Source organism: Chinchilla lanigera, unplaced genomic scaffold, assembly GCF_000276665.1.
Source record: "Chinchilla lanigera isolate Chin_1 unplaced genomic scaffold, ChiLan1.0 scaffold00100, whole genome shotgun sequence".
In the NCBI taxonomy this organism is placed as follows: Eukaryota; Metazoa; Chordata; class Mammalia; order Rodentia; family Chinchillidae; genus Chinchilla; species Chinchilla lanigera.
This window is the reverse complement of record NW_004955501.1, coordinates 7,483,079-7,499,232: the sequence shown is the minus strand read 5'-3', so window position 1 is coordinate 7,499,232 and position 16,154 is coordinate 7,483,079. Positions and strand designations below refer to the sequence as shown.

The following is a 16,154-nucleotide window of genomic DNA, read 5'->3' as shown; positions in this document are numbered from 1 at the left end:
GCGGGAGCGGCCGCGCGACGCCAGGCCGGGCGCGGGGTGACAGCCCGGGGTTCCGGGGCAGCTCTTCCCGGCCCTGCCCCTCTGCGCTCCCAGGGCGGCCGCGGCCGGCGCTAGAGACTCTGTAGCCAGCAGCCCGGTGCAGTTTCGATGGAAAATGAAGGTAAAGGCCGGGCGGACGAGCCGCGAGGCGGACTTGAGGGTGTGGCGGTGTGCTTTTAAGTTGCCTTTCTTTGCCCACCTTTTTGTTTTCCCGATTTTTTTTTGTATGTGAGGTGCCCGACCGAGGGTTTGTTTTCTAAGAATATCCAGCGTTTGTTTGGGAACGTGGGTGTTTCGGGGATTAGGGTTGTGTGGGTGAGAGCTGGATTCTGCTTTCCTAGGAAATTCCCATTTCCTTTAGCTTGGGGAATGCAAGGGAAGTTTTCATTTTAGATAGCATCTGTGTATGTTCACAGAGCTGTTGGGGAGGGATCGCCTGGGAAGAGAGGAGTGGAAAGGGAAAGATCTCATCTCTATATTTGCACATCGAGCCTTGCCTTGATGTGTGACTGAATTCATTTATGAAAAAACGGGTTTATCGCTACGTTTGGAGAAAAAGACATTTTCAAATCCACAAAAATCAAGTCCGAATTTAATGAGCTCCTGTGAGGTGATCTTCCTTCAAGTTCCGCCCTGTTGCAAAACATCATATAGGAAGAGGTTGACAGTGGAACCTGTTTGTCCACGGTACACTTTGCACGCGTTGGATTAGCATTGACATGTTAATTCTTTTAGTCTTCTTAATATAGTTAATGTTTCGTATGCATAGCACTGGTAATTTTTAGAAATTGATGGACAACTCCGAATTATCGTTTTCTCTACTGAACAGTCAGATTTACTCTTTGGATCGAGTTCTGGATTGTGTGAGAATCCCTTTCCCCTCTTCTTCTTTTTTAACTGTGTTAAGGATGCTATAAAAGATGCTTAACATATTACAGTTTTTCTCTTGAGTTTTTGATTTTAAAAATCTTTATCTGGTACAAAGAGCTGTAACTGAGCTGCTGGCTGCCTCTAATTTGTTTTTTGGTTGTTGAGGATGTAAACTTGATTGTCTAAGGACTGGTAATTTTAAAATAGGCATTTCTTTGAGATTCAGTAATGTGCTTTGCTATCTGAAACCCCTGGATATGTAAGAAATCTGATGAGAGGCCTGATTATATTGCCCAATTTTACTCTGTATAGATAATTGGTGGGAGACATTTTCTGAAATAACCAGTTTGTATAACTACGGAGGAGTTACACTGTCTAATTGGGTCTTGGGAAACAGCATTTCCAAGCAGTTATGTTTTTGGCTAGTGATGTGAAAAATTGCTTCTCTGAGCTTTTTCCCCTTTTGGTTTATGTATGTAAGAAAGGGAAATCTATTTTGCATGAGATAATATTAAATGCATTCATATACCTATTCTTGGTAGAAACATCAGTAACATCTGAAACTTAATGTACATTTGTGAGCTTCATTTTCAAAATATTGCCATATTTAAAAGAGAATAGCCTACAGTAGGTGGATTCTCAGCTGTTCATTTTTTCTATCTCTCCCCCCAACCCTAGGGTCTTGCTATGGTATAGGCTGGCTTAAATTTACTGTGTACCCCAAGATGCCCTCGAATTCAGAATCCTTCTGCCTCAGCTTCCCCAGTACTGGAATTACAGACCTATGCCACTACACCCAGCTTGGTGTTCTTTTTGATGTTTTTGGAAGAAGAGCATGAGTAATAAAGCTATCTGTTGAGGTGGGAGGTGGGTAGGTGTGAGATAGTGTAGCGCATGCCTGTGTCGATATTTTATGGCCAAAAATGAACGATGTGGCTTCATAATAAAAGATTATACGTGTCTTAAAAACTTGTAGAGCTTTCTGCCCCATTATTTTTAATCATCATTAGAGCATTTTTGTCACTTTCTTGCTATCTTGACATGTCTTTTCCTTTCTTCATGTTTAGACATAAAAATGTCATCTAAAAAGAGCTCATATCTAGCCTAGAAATTTTCAAAAGTGATTGGCCATCTGAAATACATAGATTGCTACTTCTTATCTTTCATAGTGTGTGCCCTCCTTTGATGTAATACAGTGTTAACACCTTGAAAGTGTGAAGCAAAAATGTGCTCAAATCTTGTTCTTACTACTTAAATGCTTAACTACTGTCAGCGCATTATTTCACTTTTTTGAGCTTCCATTTCCTTGTCTGTAAACTGAGGTATATAATGTTTAGCTCCCAAAATTGTGAGCATCAAATGAGAAACCCTGTATAAATTGGCTTGAGAGGGAGAAAGGATACAGTTTAAGAGCGTGGGTTATGCGGTCAGGAAGTATGATTTGATTGATGGATCTCCACTTAACATTATTTGGCCTTGTGCAAATTTTTAAAGCTTTGTATGCTTCAATTTCTTTATTTATAAAAATAAGGGTAATGATAGAACGTGCCTTATGAAGTGGTTGTAAGCATTTAAAGCATCTGGCATACAGTAAGTGCTCAGTAAGCATTAATTATAAATAGTCTAGCCCCCTGTGGAGCCATACTGATACGCGACCTGGCGTACATGTTGCGTCTGTTGAACACTGGAAGGGAGAACAGCAATGGCCAGAATACTCTGGAGGAAGTAGTCATAGTTCAGTTCACTGATGGGAGGAGTTCGGTGAGGAGTTTTCTATAGTGTTAGTGTGTTAAGTATACAGAAAAAGGAAGGGTTCTACCAAGAAGCCAGGAGCCAGTGTAGAAAGGTAATTTTCTTATCTCCTAAAAATCTGAGAAGTTCACTTCTAAGCTTTCTTAGCTTCTGAGTTTAGTCATCTGTAAATGAGATGATGCCCTCTGGGAGGGTTGGTGTGAGTAATAAATGAAGCCTTTTATGCTAAATGGCCAGAGTAGTGGTTGACACACAGCTTTCAAAAGTGATTGAATGATGCTGTTTTCTAGAAACACAGTCCTTCAGTAAGTGTGCGTATAAGTTTTAACTACAGGGATGAACAGTGTAGAATTGATAGTGGCGCCCTGGAGCATCACCATGAAGTTTCTCAGGTAGTGGATCATATTTGCAATGGTCACATTACAAGAAGAAATGGCTTCATTCCTGTACTTACCTTCAACAGTGGTATTTTCTTTGGCACTTGTTTAGACCTCTGGACTTTTCTTCCGGGACCCATTTAGGCTTTAAAAAGCTGTAGATTCCAGGATGCTTCATGAATGCTTCCTGCCAGTCACTAGGAACGTTTGATGTGTTAATTTAATGGTTTGGGCCTAATCATCCATTTATGAGTTTGGATTTTATCCAGATTCTTTAACATTTCCTTCTCTGCCTTTCTAAAATGGGGGTCTGGCCATACAGTCTAGGCTGAACTCCTGCTTCTTAAGTCTAAATAGTTACACATAGTGATCTAAGATGCACATGTAAATACCTCTTCTTCTGATTTTTAAAGATTGTCAGCATGTTTCAAGGAATGGTTTTCTAGAAAATGTACGAGGGAATTTTGCAAATAATATTTGTGCCCAGTAGTGGATTCATTCTTTGGAATAAATAATGGCCTTTCCCATAGAAAATTTAACGTAAATTTTATGCCCATGAAATAATTTACTATTGCATTAAGGTGTGTTTGACTAGTAGATAGAAATGTAATAATGTTAAGAATTTCAGGACACAGTTAATTTAATACTACATGCAGAGTACTGTCTTCAGCAGCACATACAGGGAGGGTACAGGCAGAGCTGATAGGTCCAGAAAATCTCTACCCAGTCTCTTGATTGCCATTCGAAAATGGTAGTATATGTATTTATACTTCTTGAAGTAGTTAATCATCTAAGTATGTCTCAAGAAAAGATTGTGTTGGAGTAGTTGGGTATGTACAAGGATAAAAAAAAAGGAAAAGAAACCATCTTAATGGTATTTTTTAAACTGGAAATAGAAAATCAGATTGTAAAAATATTTTGTCTTTAGATTTGGAAAATACAGTATATTTGTAATTTTGTCAATAAAATGCTATTAATCAGTACTCTGGAATAGACTTGAAAGTAAAACAGGTTGTGTATTTGGCAGCATTTTATAAACTAATAATTTTAACAGAGGAAGTATGCTGCAAAGGTTATTTGTAAGCAGTAACCTTCTGACAGTTAAATCCTAAATATTGTCTTAATATTTTTATCATTCATTTAATGTGAGCAGAATTTAGCTCTATTAACTGAAGCATTATCAGGCAGGCGCTGTGCCACTGAGCTAAATCCCCATCCCCTAACTGAAGCATTATCAACAAAATAGTTTTGTAGGAAGCATACCTTTGAGGCCTATGGTTGATTCTCAGTTCTTGCTTAACCATGGGGGTTTACAAGGTTAAATTTTGATTTAAAGATGGAAGTAATACTAGCTTGATGATAAAGTTAGCTGACACATTTTAAATTACATTCTTGTTACATGCAATACATTTCTTTTTTTTTTTCTTGGTAGGGGGCTTAAACCTAGGGCCATTGTATTGAGAGTTTCGTCTTTAGCCCTTTTGCCTAGGAGCAGCTCACACTTGAAATGGTTCTTTCTCAGCCTCCCTAGGTCTATGCCCAGTTTACATATAATGTTTTAAAGGTATGGTAAGGATCAGTTGAAGAAGTACACCTACATTTGTTTTATTAAAAAGACAAATTGTTTTTTTTTTTTTTTTTTTTTGTTTTTTGGTTTTTCTCCGGTACCGGGAACCGAACTCATGACCTTGCGCTTGCCAGGCAGGCGCTTTGCCGCTTAGCTAAATCCCCAGCAGCAAGACAAATTGTTTTAATAATGGTTTTAGACATCAGTTGTGATAAATTATCTTTGTGCTTTTTATGGACTAGTGTTGGTAAAACACGGTAAGGTAAAAAATGGTTGCATGAACTCTCAGGTTCATGTCATGATTCATATGAAAAAAGGATTTCTCAGAAAAAAAGCTAAAAGGGACAGTAATTTTCTCTTGAATTTTTATGACTATTGTTTATATGCATTTGTTAATGTATTTTCTGTTTGGAGCCTTTAAGTTGATATTGAAAAAGGTATAAATCTGAGTTACAAGGAAATTTCTTGATTATATTGAATTAAGTTAGCTCAGGCAAAACTTGTGGTACAGGTTGTAGAAAGTAGGACAGTAACAATAGGTTAGAAGCATTACCTTCAGATGACTAACTGGTACCTAATTTAGTTTTAGTTTCTGCTTTTTTTTTGTCTACAGGTATTAGAGAATGCATGAATTGGAGTTACCTAATATATTTGTTAATCATAATTGGTTGCTTAAGTAAGGTCCTTCTGGTTTGACATTTTTGGTCATTTCATAAGTGTGAACCTAAATTTGTGTGCCTCCCCCTCCACTCAGGAGGAAATGCAGCAGTTTAACATGACTTTCTAGGGAATTGCTTAGATAATTGAAGCAGCCTTGTAGAAATTATTTTTATTTATCCACTTATTTAAAGAAAGCTGATAAAGTTAGAATAACAACAGTAGCATAGATACTGAAAATTTTTACTACTCTGTAGTGTTGTTTTTTGTTCAGCCCTTTATAGGAAAAACTCAGAAATTACTGAAGAGGGAGTATTTAGGATGTCACCTTTGTTGAACACTTTTTTTGAACAGTGTATTTTAAAGATGTGATGTGTAAATTTTGATTGGATTGTGAATTTTATAAATTGGATTTCTCATGTTGTCTTTATCTTATGGTAGCTCAGTGTTAAAAAGGATAAAGCATTTCCAAAGGAACATTAGTAGAATAAAGTACCATTCTTTGCCTAAGGGCAAGATCAACTCTGAAATGGATTCTGGATTTCCTTTCATCTTAAATCAGAGCCTCTGGTTGTATTACAAATAGATTGGCCTTTTGATGCTGTGATTTAATTGATGCATTTTGTGATATATGAAATGTATGTGTGTGTCTCCTTTTGGCAGTTATTCTCCTAGCTTTTGTTTGGTTATCTCTTTAGTGTTTCCCTAGCAGAATGTTTGCTTTACCTGCTTTCATCTTGGTTTCTGTGTTGGCAACGGCAGTTACTATTTGGTTTGTGATTTCTTTGGAGTTGTACTTCCTAGCTTTGTTAAGTGTCATTTCTATGTTTCCTTGGAGCGGCAAAAGCTGTTCATGGCACATGTGTAAGAAATAGCATGCACAGTGCTTTACAATGGGATGCAAACTAATCTTTGCTAGGTCCTCTTATTAATGCTTGTGAGGGCTGCTATTTATTGAGAGTTGACATCTGACTTGTGAAATGAGTGTCTCTTACCAAATGGGGAATTCCAGTTACTTTTCTATCCCCAGAAAAAGGTGTGTTTGTTGACTATTCTTTAGCTCTGCCAGCCCTCCACCCTAGAAGTTGATAGTTCAATTATGGTATTTTCATGTGCCCTTAATTCAGATGAGAGGCCAAGAGATACTAGGTCCTTTTGATTTCATCGGTTGGAAGACAGATAAGGGGAGATGGGTTTGTATCTATATTAGAATGATGGGAATGGAGAGTAGAGGTAGATGAGAGAGTCATTTTGCCTTTAGGAAAAGCCAGCAGCACGTGAGCAATGACCATATAGAAGGTGCCAGGCCAGCATATGTATGTGAGTGGAGATGCCACTGATGGTGGGGGCAGTGAGTTCATTTGGGGGCTGGCTGAGGCCAGTGTGTAGATCATGGTGCATATCTTGCAGGAGCTGTGTGCGGAGAGGTTTTCAGTCAAACTAGTTGAGTTAGAAAATGAGGGTTCAGAGTGAGTTCTTAAGGGCAGAGATCCCTCTTGTTCCTTAGTCAGCTTGAACAGTCTTGGTATGTACTTAGGATTTTTGTTTGAATGAAAATACTGGCAGCTTCTCTTAAATCAGTGGTTCCCATCTGGATGTGATCTTACACCCCCACCCTACAGGACATTTGATGCTGTGGAGAGATGTTGTCACAACTGTGGGAGTGTTACTGGAATCCAGTTGGCAGAGACCAGAGATGTTGGTAGACATTTGGCAAAACACAAATGAGCACCTTCCTCTTGTCTCTTCCCTCAAGGGATTATCTAGCCCCTTAGATCAGTGATGCCAAGATTGAGAAACACTGTTCTAGCCCAAAGCAGGGAAAATAATTCTGCTAAACCCTGGTTTCTTCATTTGTGAAGAGACTATGACAACTCTTAGGTTTGTTGGGATTAAACAGAGCAGAGTGTGTACAAGGGGTTGGCACTAAAGAGTTGCTAAGCAAATGCTAATTCCCTTTACCTTAGTAATGGAACATATTTAGGGAAATGGCTTTTGGTCATCCGTCTTTTAATTTCTAATGTCAAGGCTTTACATATTTGTTTGAGAGAGGAATTGGATGTCCAAAAGGAATTTTTATAATCTTAATTCTTTTCTCATAGCTTTATCAAATTGTGGTTTTTGAGTCTACTTTGGCTTAGGATTTTAGTATTTCATTATTTAGCACTAGAGAAAAATGTCTGAAAGTTAGAGTAAATGTTTTAGCTACTGGTCAGTGAGGTTCAACTCTTTAATTTTACTTTTTAGCTTATAAATGCATTTTAAGTATTATCTGTTCTTGTTTTCTGAGTTTGTCTGTTTTAATTTTGTATTACTGCACATTTGTAGCACATAATGGTTATTTTCATTGTGGGGAGTTGGTACATGTACATAACACATCTTCATTCTTTTTACTTTTGTTTCCCCTCCTCTCTTCTCCACTTCATCTATCTGTTGTTCTTAAAACTGTTACTGCTTGAAAGCAGTTTTGTGATCCTTTGACAATGTGGCTGAAGTGTCTTGAATTATTTCTTCTGGAATATGCCCTTTCCTTTTTTGTCAGTTTGCAAAATTCCAAGTAGATAGGTATTTCTCTGAGGTTTGAACTCTTCCTCATGTATACTTACTGTTAGAGTCCTCATTAGGTGGCTTTCTTTTGCTTATCAAGTACCTTTTTACTCTCTTTCTTAACGTGTGGCTATTACTGCCAGTTCTTTCATGCATGTTAGGGACCAGACACTCTACATTTTGATTTTTAATACTGTTCTCTCAGGGGTGCATTCTAATCATAGTTCAGTGTTTAATAATGTCTACTTACATATATATAGTTGTGTGCTAGTCTAGTTTTTTGGGAGTCACTGGAAATCCTTTGCTGCTACCTTTTTCCATTTAGGAACAAAACAAAACAAAACAAACTGGGTTACTTTATTTATACCTTAATTTATAAAATGGAATTTCTATAGGTACAGGTGCTTGAGTTTAGTAAAATTAGACTCTTACTAAGGAATCTTTTATTAATTGCAGATAGAACTGAGAAATAATATTCTTCCTGTGTTTCATATTAAACTAAGATTATTTAAACATATTATTCACCAGCTAATTGGTTAGAAAAATGAGCCTTTGAGGAAAGCCACTGAAAATAAAAAATAATACAGTATAAACAATGGAGTACCTTTTTGGCAGCAAAGAAATTCTTATTCATCTTAAACCTGTAGGATTCAAAGTTGATAGTTTGCAGCAGTATGCATTTGTATCTGACTGTAAACTTCTTTTAAGGGCTTATAGGTCTCCGTACTCTACCTTACTAGTCATAGTATGAAGAATTCCACAGTAATGATTTTGAAATTGGCTTGCCATAAGTTAAGCCTACCAATTAAGAGCTTTATGAAATGAATGTCAGTGTTCATATGGAAGTACTGTACTAGGAAAAGAGATGAAGGACTAACATTTGTTACTATAGTTCAATAACTTAATGGCATACTTTTTTTAGAAAAATGATACCTCTAACAAAGATCTAACAGTTTTTTAAAACATTTTTTTTAAAATTGATATTACTGGTATAATAATTGTTGGTAGCTGAAGGCCTTAAAAAACAGTAGACTTATGTTTAATGTAGGATATCAACAAAATTAGCAGGCTTAAAAAGTATGTAGAGGTGATACTCCATTTCCCCATCCTTATACCAAATTTCTGTCAAGACCTTGAATAATTGTGTATCAACTGATACGTTAGTAAAAGGGTATTATGCCCACCTTTAAAAAAAAATGCCAAATTCTTCCCGGAGTGGCAATACTGTAACTCAGATGTAATTCTTTAATTTTTGGGTATAAATCTAATAGAAAAAAGTTTTTTTTTAAAACATCTTTTAAACCATTATCCACTAAAAACTTTAGATTTACATACAAGGTACCTGGGTTTTCATAAAAAGATACTAAAACAGTACAGAGAGTTCCCAGATACGCTTTGCCCAGTTGCCTCTCCTGATAACATCTGAATGGTACAATGATCAAAACTAGAAAATTCCCATTCATAAAATGTCTTTTGTTTTCTGACCAGAGTCCAATTCAGGATCCCACTTTGCATTTGTTGTCATTGTCTTTTTAGTCTCCTCCCATCTGTCAGATTCCTGAGTCTTGATCTTGATATTTTTGAAGAGTACCAGTCATTTGTTTAAAAGGTCCCTCAATTTGAGTTAGGCAGATGTTTTCTGTGATTAGTGTGTCTTATGACTGGTGAAGTAAATGTGATCATTTGATTAAGGTGGTGTGTATCTGACAGTTTTCTCCATTGTAGTTACCTTTCCTTGTAATTAGTAATATGTGTTAATTTGTTTCTGTGATGTAATAATGATTAATACTTCCTTTGTAATACAAGCCTAATTTTTATTACAAATGAATATAATCATACAGAAGTAGGCAGGAAAGAATGCAAGTAACTTTGGAAAACAGAAAGCAAAAGACAAATATTGTACCCTAGTTTGAAAATGTGTTTTTCAAATTAGTAATATGTGTTAATTTGTTTCTGTGATGTAATAATGATTAATACTTCCTTTGTAATACATACCTTCAACTAGTGGAGAGATACCTTGAATCTGCAGATATCCTGTGTATCATATTTTTCATAGGATACTTTTTGCAACTCTCAGTGCTCCTTGCAGGCAGCAGTTATTGCTGTGGTGTTTGCTTAATGCTAATTTTCTGTTCCTGCATGTCTATGATATTCATTAATGGAAATTGTTAGACAAGTACTGTCCCTTTTCCTCTATTTATTGTGTAATTACTTACAGAAATGTGTGGATTTTTAAAAACTTTGTGGGTTAAAAAAATCTTAATGTTATTTTGTTGCTGAAATCATTGTAGGTTTGATTATTCAGATTTGTTCCTGTGTCCTTTTTAAAGTAATGCTCTCACCATTTTGTGAGCACAAACTTACTTTCTGACATCACAGGATGTAAATTCATCTTATATTTTTCTGTTTACACTGACCAGGGTGTGAACCATTTTTACAAAGGCACTAGATTCATGTTATCCAGAGACCAAGATGTGAGTGGCAGGCTGCTAAGTGTTATTAGGGTGTCATTGCTTCTAGGTCCTCTCATAGAATGCATTTAGTAACATGCATACTTTGATTGATAGATCTGTCTGTCTGTGAGTTTATCTGTCTATACTGTGAGCATGTACTAATGCCGTCAGCTTTGTTCTCCTGACATAAGAATTCATTCTAGTTTTTTCCCTAGTAAGCCTTTTCTCTGTCCTTGTTACTTCCTTGTCCAAAGGTAAGAAATCTGGTTCTCATCCACATCAATATTGATGTACTTGTTCAATCCTAGTGTGCATGCATAAAAGTACTGTAGTTTCAGAATTGCTAACCCATTCCCCTAGGAAAAACACATTTTCAAACTAGGGTACAATATTTGTCTTTTGCTTTCTGTTTTCCAAAGTTACTTGCGTTCTTTCCTGCCTACTTCTGTATGATTATATTCATTTGTAATAAAAATTAGGCTTGTTAGTTTGTATACTGTCTTAGTTTCCTCCCCTACATCGTTTGATTTTAATTTTCTTAAATCTGTTTTAAGTAAATGGTGACTATATCTTTCCTCTATCTATAGTGAAGAGGTTTCCTTAAAAACAGTGGATTTGTTTAATGTTCTGTAGGCTTCTAATTGCTTTGCCTAATACTAGTTAGGTTGAAAAGACCTGTGCTGTGGCAGTCATCCTCTGGGGCTTGCTTGTCTGGTTCCTCAGCTATAACTTCCAGTTCTGCATCTTCTACACGTGGGAATTTGTGCAGTTATAGTCCCATAACTGTCAGTGCGTGAAGTTAGCGCTCCAGCTGAACCTTCATTTTGGATGCTTGTTTCAGACCAGGCGTTAACCTATAGGCTGAATGCTTGCTCTCTTGTTGTGGTAAGCCATTTATTTTGCAGAGTCTGGCCTTTTTCTTTCTTTCCTTTGAGGTATAATTCACTTACCATAAAACTCATCATTTTAAAGTGAGCAGTTCAGTGGTTTTGGTATATTCACAAAATTGTGTGAATTTTAATCTAAGTGCACAGCATTTTCATGTCTTTTCACTCTAAAAAGAAACCCTTTACCCATTAGCATTCACTTTCCATTCTCCTGTCTACCCAGGCCCTAGCAACCACTAATCTGCTTTCTGTCTCTGAAATTTCTTATTCAGGGTATTTCATATAAACAGAATCATACAATATGTAACCTTTCATGTGTGGCTTCTTTCACTTTAGTATATTTATCTATTGAAGCATGTATTATACAGTGCTTTCTTTTTTATGGTTAATAATCTATTGTATGAATATACCATATTTTGTTGATCCATTCATCAGTTGATGGTAGTGTGGTTTCTAGTTTGGGGCAATTGTAAACAGTACTGCAGTGAACATTCATGTACAGATCGTGTTAATAGGTTTCCCTTTGTGTATATACTTAGGTGTGAAAGGTGCTGACTTGTGGTAATTCTGTGTTTAATTTGTTGAGGAACTGCCATAGCAAGTACTCCATTTTTCTTTCCTATTGGCAATGTAGGTATTAAACTAATTTTTCCATAACCTCCCCAACACTCTGCAGTTTATTGTTTTACAAAATTGCCATCTAGGGGTATGAAGTGGTTTTATGTTTTAGTTTGATTTCTGTTTCTCTAATGACTAATGATAGCAAACATCTTTTCTTGTGCTTTTGGCCATTTTTATATCATCTATGGAGAAATGTCTGTTTGGATCTATAACTGTTTTTTAATTTTGGTTATTTGCTGCTTTCTTTTACTTTTTTATTTTTGAGTTAAAAGAATTCTTTGTATATATTCTGTACCAGATACTGGATAGAAGTATGTCCTATGCTTATCCTTGTACTACAATACAAAGAAGCTTGTATTAGTATTCTTTGCGTTAATACTCATAAGGCACTTACCAGACAAAGGATTTCTAAATATTCCCCCATTCAGTGGTTGTCTTTTCACTTTTGCATGACAAACCTTAAAAATTATGATAGAGTTCATTTTATCTATTTTTTCATTTGCTGTTTGTGCTTTTCATGTTGTATGTAGGAAACATTCCTGATTAAAGGTGGTGAAGATTTAAGCTTAAACAGTTTCGTAGTTTTGTTCTCACACGATATATTTTGAATTAGTTGTTGTATGTGATACGAAGAAAGATCCAGCTTCATTCCTTTGCAAGGACTCTCCAAGTTATTCCACTACCACTTGTTGAGAAGACTCTGTTAAATTACCTGGTGTGCTTGGATTTGCCCTAAATCACCGTTTTATTTCTAGACCCTCAGTTCTGTTTGATTGAAATACGTGTTTATGCTGATGCCAGTAGCGCATGCTTTGATTAGTTCTGTAGTAAGTTTTGGAATCAGGAGTGTGAGATCTGAAGCTTACCCTCCTCCCCCTTTTTTCAATATTGTTTTATCTGTTCTGGGTCCTGTGCATTTTCATGTGAATTTTAAAATCAGCTTGTCCACTGCACTGAATTGTCTTTTACTTTGAGGTTACAATGTTCTTACACAGGTACAATGTAAGGAATTTTTGAGTATGTATCACCATACTCTAGATCACTGTATAAAATGGCTAAAAAGCTTGTTAGACTTATTTTATTCCTGTTTTCTTTGCTTGTCTTCACAAAGAATAACTTGAGGGAGAAAAGATGGATTATTTAATGGTATAAGGACAATTACTGATTTAGAGGAAAAAAATGTAAAGTTGCAGTAATGAATACTTAAAAATATGAACATGAGAAAAAAATCTCAAAACCATAAGAGTAGCTGGACCAGTTGACCCACACCTCTAATCCTAGCACTTGTGTGGTTGAGGTGGGAGGTTCATAGGTTCAAGGCCAACAAGGGCAACATATTAAGACCCACTCTCAAAAAAAAATCATAGTGATAAAGATGGGAAGAGCAGTAAACTGCAAATCAGTTATAAAAATACTTGAAACAATTGACAAAGGGCTCTTTTCCTATAGAATGTTTTCTAAACCTATAAGAAACAGTCACTAATTTGTAGGCAAAAAAAGAGCACATGAAACATTTCACAGAAAAAAATTGTAGAAAGCCAAAAGATCCACAAGAAAGTGTTCAACCTCAGTAATGAAATTCATACTAAAACAATAAAATTTTTCAGTCATTAGATTGACGAAGATTAGCATGTGTGGTATTGCGTAGCCTTGGCTAGATTACAGGGAAAATAGAAGTTCCTGACTGTTGGAAGTTCATTTGATGCAGTCTCTTTGGAGATCAGTTTAACAGTAGCTGTCAGGGTACAAAATAAATTCATCAGCGTGGTACTCAGCACTGATGAGTATCACACCCTCAGGATCCCATCACTTCCCAGAAGCCCCACCTATGAGCACATGAGGCTTTAGGGCTGTGGTGGTGAACCTGTGCCACACATGTTGTTCTTTTAAGACTAAAAATCTTAAGATATGAGTTGTTTTTTTCTGAACTAAAACCTCGGTATTCAGGCTTGATTTTAGTGTTGGCACTTTGTGATAGATAAGTGGGTTTTGGGTTGCAGTTTGGGCACTTGTCTCTGAAAGGTTCGCCATCACTGCTTTAGGTAGATATCTAGATATAAATCATGAGAGTTTCAGAGGGTTTAGTGCATGGTCATGTGGTAAGGTAGACCATTGCTTATGGGCCTGTGGCAAGACAGAATATTGTTGGAAGCACATGGTGGAACAAAGATGTCTGCTGCATGGCTATGGGGAAGCTAGTGTGCAGGATCCCGATATCCCCTTGTCTTCTCTTTGAGAGAACTAATTAAAATTTAAGGCAGTATTTTTAATGAAATGTACTATGAGGCATTAAAAAGAATGAGGCACATGATTCTTTGTGTGATGACACTGAATCAGTCAGGGTATATTGAATGAATAAAGCAAGTTGTAGTTACCATATGCGTACCTGCATAGAAAATGGTTGACAGTATTCATAGAAATAGTTAACAGAGTTTACTTGTGACTAGTAGACTTGGGGAGCTCATTAAACCTTTTTGACTTGACTTTATTTTCTTTGTTTCAGAAGTGAACAGATTTTTTATTTTATAAGTCATTAAAATGACAGTATAATTAAAACTACTATTTTGGAATAAGAGATTTGTTTCTACTATCAGCTTATTTGTATGTAATTCCTTTTGGTATCCATAGGACAGTGCATTTTTTTTGGATATTCATATTGTTTTATTCAAATAGATTAGAATTTACATTTGAATACAAATATTTAATAATATTGAGAATGTTCTGTTTCATTACCAAGTATGGAGAAAAATAGAATTTATTTTTTAATACTTGAGTGTGCTAATATGATGTTTGGAGTTAGTATTTATTTATTATAGTGCAGGGATCAAATGCAGGGCCTGTGCATGCCAGGTCAGTTCTCTATCCCTGTTGTTCTAAGTTGTAATTTATCAATTGAGGAATATTTAAGTACTGATCTACATGCAAACTTGATTATGTCTGTGTTTGGGCCATGCTCATTAGAGTTTAATGTTTAGGTAGGAAGTTGTTATTTCATAGTATGTCCCCTAAGGTGTTACTAATTCATCACCAAAAACTTGTGTTGTAGGCAAAAAAGGAGACAACGAGAATGACCCTGCAATTTGTCGGACCCCTCCTAGACTCTTCAGCATTGGAGGGAACCAACTTTCCATCCTTACAAAAATGGCACCAGTGCCCTCTCCTACTAAGTTTTTCTGTGATTAAAAGAAAACCTTTATCTTTTCATGCTGGTAGATGGCAGAATGTTATGTTTTGTGTTAACAGATTTTAAAATATTTGAAGTTGTCTGTTGTGTCCTTTGTTTAAGGAACTTTTATTGAAATCCACTGAATCATCTGACACTCGTAACTCTTCTCCAGGCCGAATATTGCTAACTCCCCCGATTAATCTGTGAAACATTGTTTGCAGAAATGTTACTATAGTGTGCCATGGTTTGGAGCAGGCTCTAATTTGCCTTAAACTGAATATGGACTCCTCAAAATGTGCTTGGATTATTATAAAATAGTTCATTATTCTCTTTTTATAATATAGTTAGGATGGTGTTTACCTTTTTAGCAGTAAAATTATACTGAGAATACTTCCACAGCTTTTGAAAATGAAAGGTTACCTTACCCTGCTGTTTATCTGAATTACTCAAACCATAGCATATTATGTTTTATTTTTTCATACTGTATTATATTTTAGTACTTTTTTTGTACTTGGTTTTTGAGTAGTAGGTTTTTACACTTAAATTTGATATATATGTGTGGAGGTGGAGGTATATTGCTTGTACTCATTGATTGTGCCTGATAAGCTTGTGTAAATTTTGTTTGCATTATGAGACAGAACAGCTGCCCAACTTTAGCCTTGCATTGATGTCATCTTGGATAAATATGCTATTCAAGTATTTATGTGAGTTGTTGATTAAGCAGGACACAGGCTAGTAGCACGCATAGTGGTATTGGGTTACTAGCGATACTGTTGGTTTACCTAGCGGGAAATGACCCTTTTTAGCTTTGTGTTTACATTGTGGTTATGTGACATAATTTATAAAATGTCTTGTTGGCCTCAGAAATTGTGCAACCTTGTAATATTTTTAGACAGAAACTAGTTTTAGTTTGTTTTCTTAAATTTAAAAAGTCATATACTTTATCTCTTTGAGTTTTTTTTGTTATGCATTGGGAAAACGGAGGTGGGGGTGGGGGTGGGGGGAAGGGCGCGGTTGGGAGAGTGAGAGGCCTCTGCACCAAATTTGCTTTAGTTACAAAGTCTTGTTCTTGGATCTTAAATCTAGTCTCATCATACTAAAATTAGTCTTAAACTTTTATTTATTTTGATGTTTTTGTACTACCTAATTATAGTATAATAGTTAGAGGTCTCTAAGAGTCAGACATTGGTTTAGTTCCTAGCTATACTACTTTCTAGC

General features: G+C 36.1%; 2 protein-coding genes across 4 annotated transcripts in view; both read left to right on the top strand.

Moving 5' to 3' along the window:
* LOC106146894 overlaps window positions 1–156 on the top strand; it is a gene marked incomplete in the record, with an annotated part of 1,786 nt that extends 1,630 nt beyond the window's left edge. Inside the window, 1 exon segment of the mRNA XM_013505737.1 lies at window positions 1–156.
* Atp2c1 (ATPase, Ca++ transporting, type 2C, member 1) overlaps window positions 1–16,154 on the top strand; it is a 137,133-nt gene that overhangs the window by 20,557 nt on the left and 100,422 nt on the right. The gene's annotated exons all lie outside the window — the stretch shown is intronic.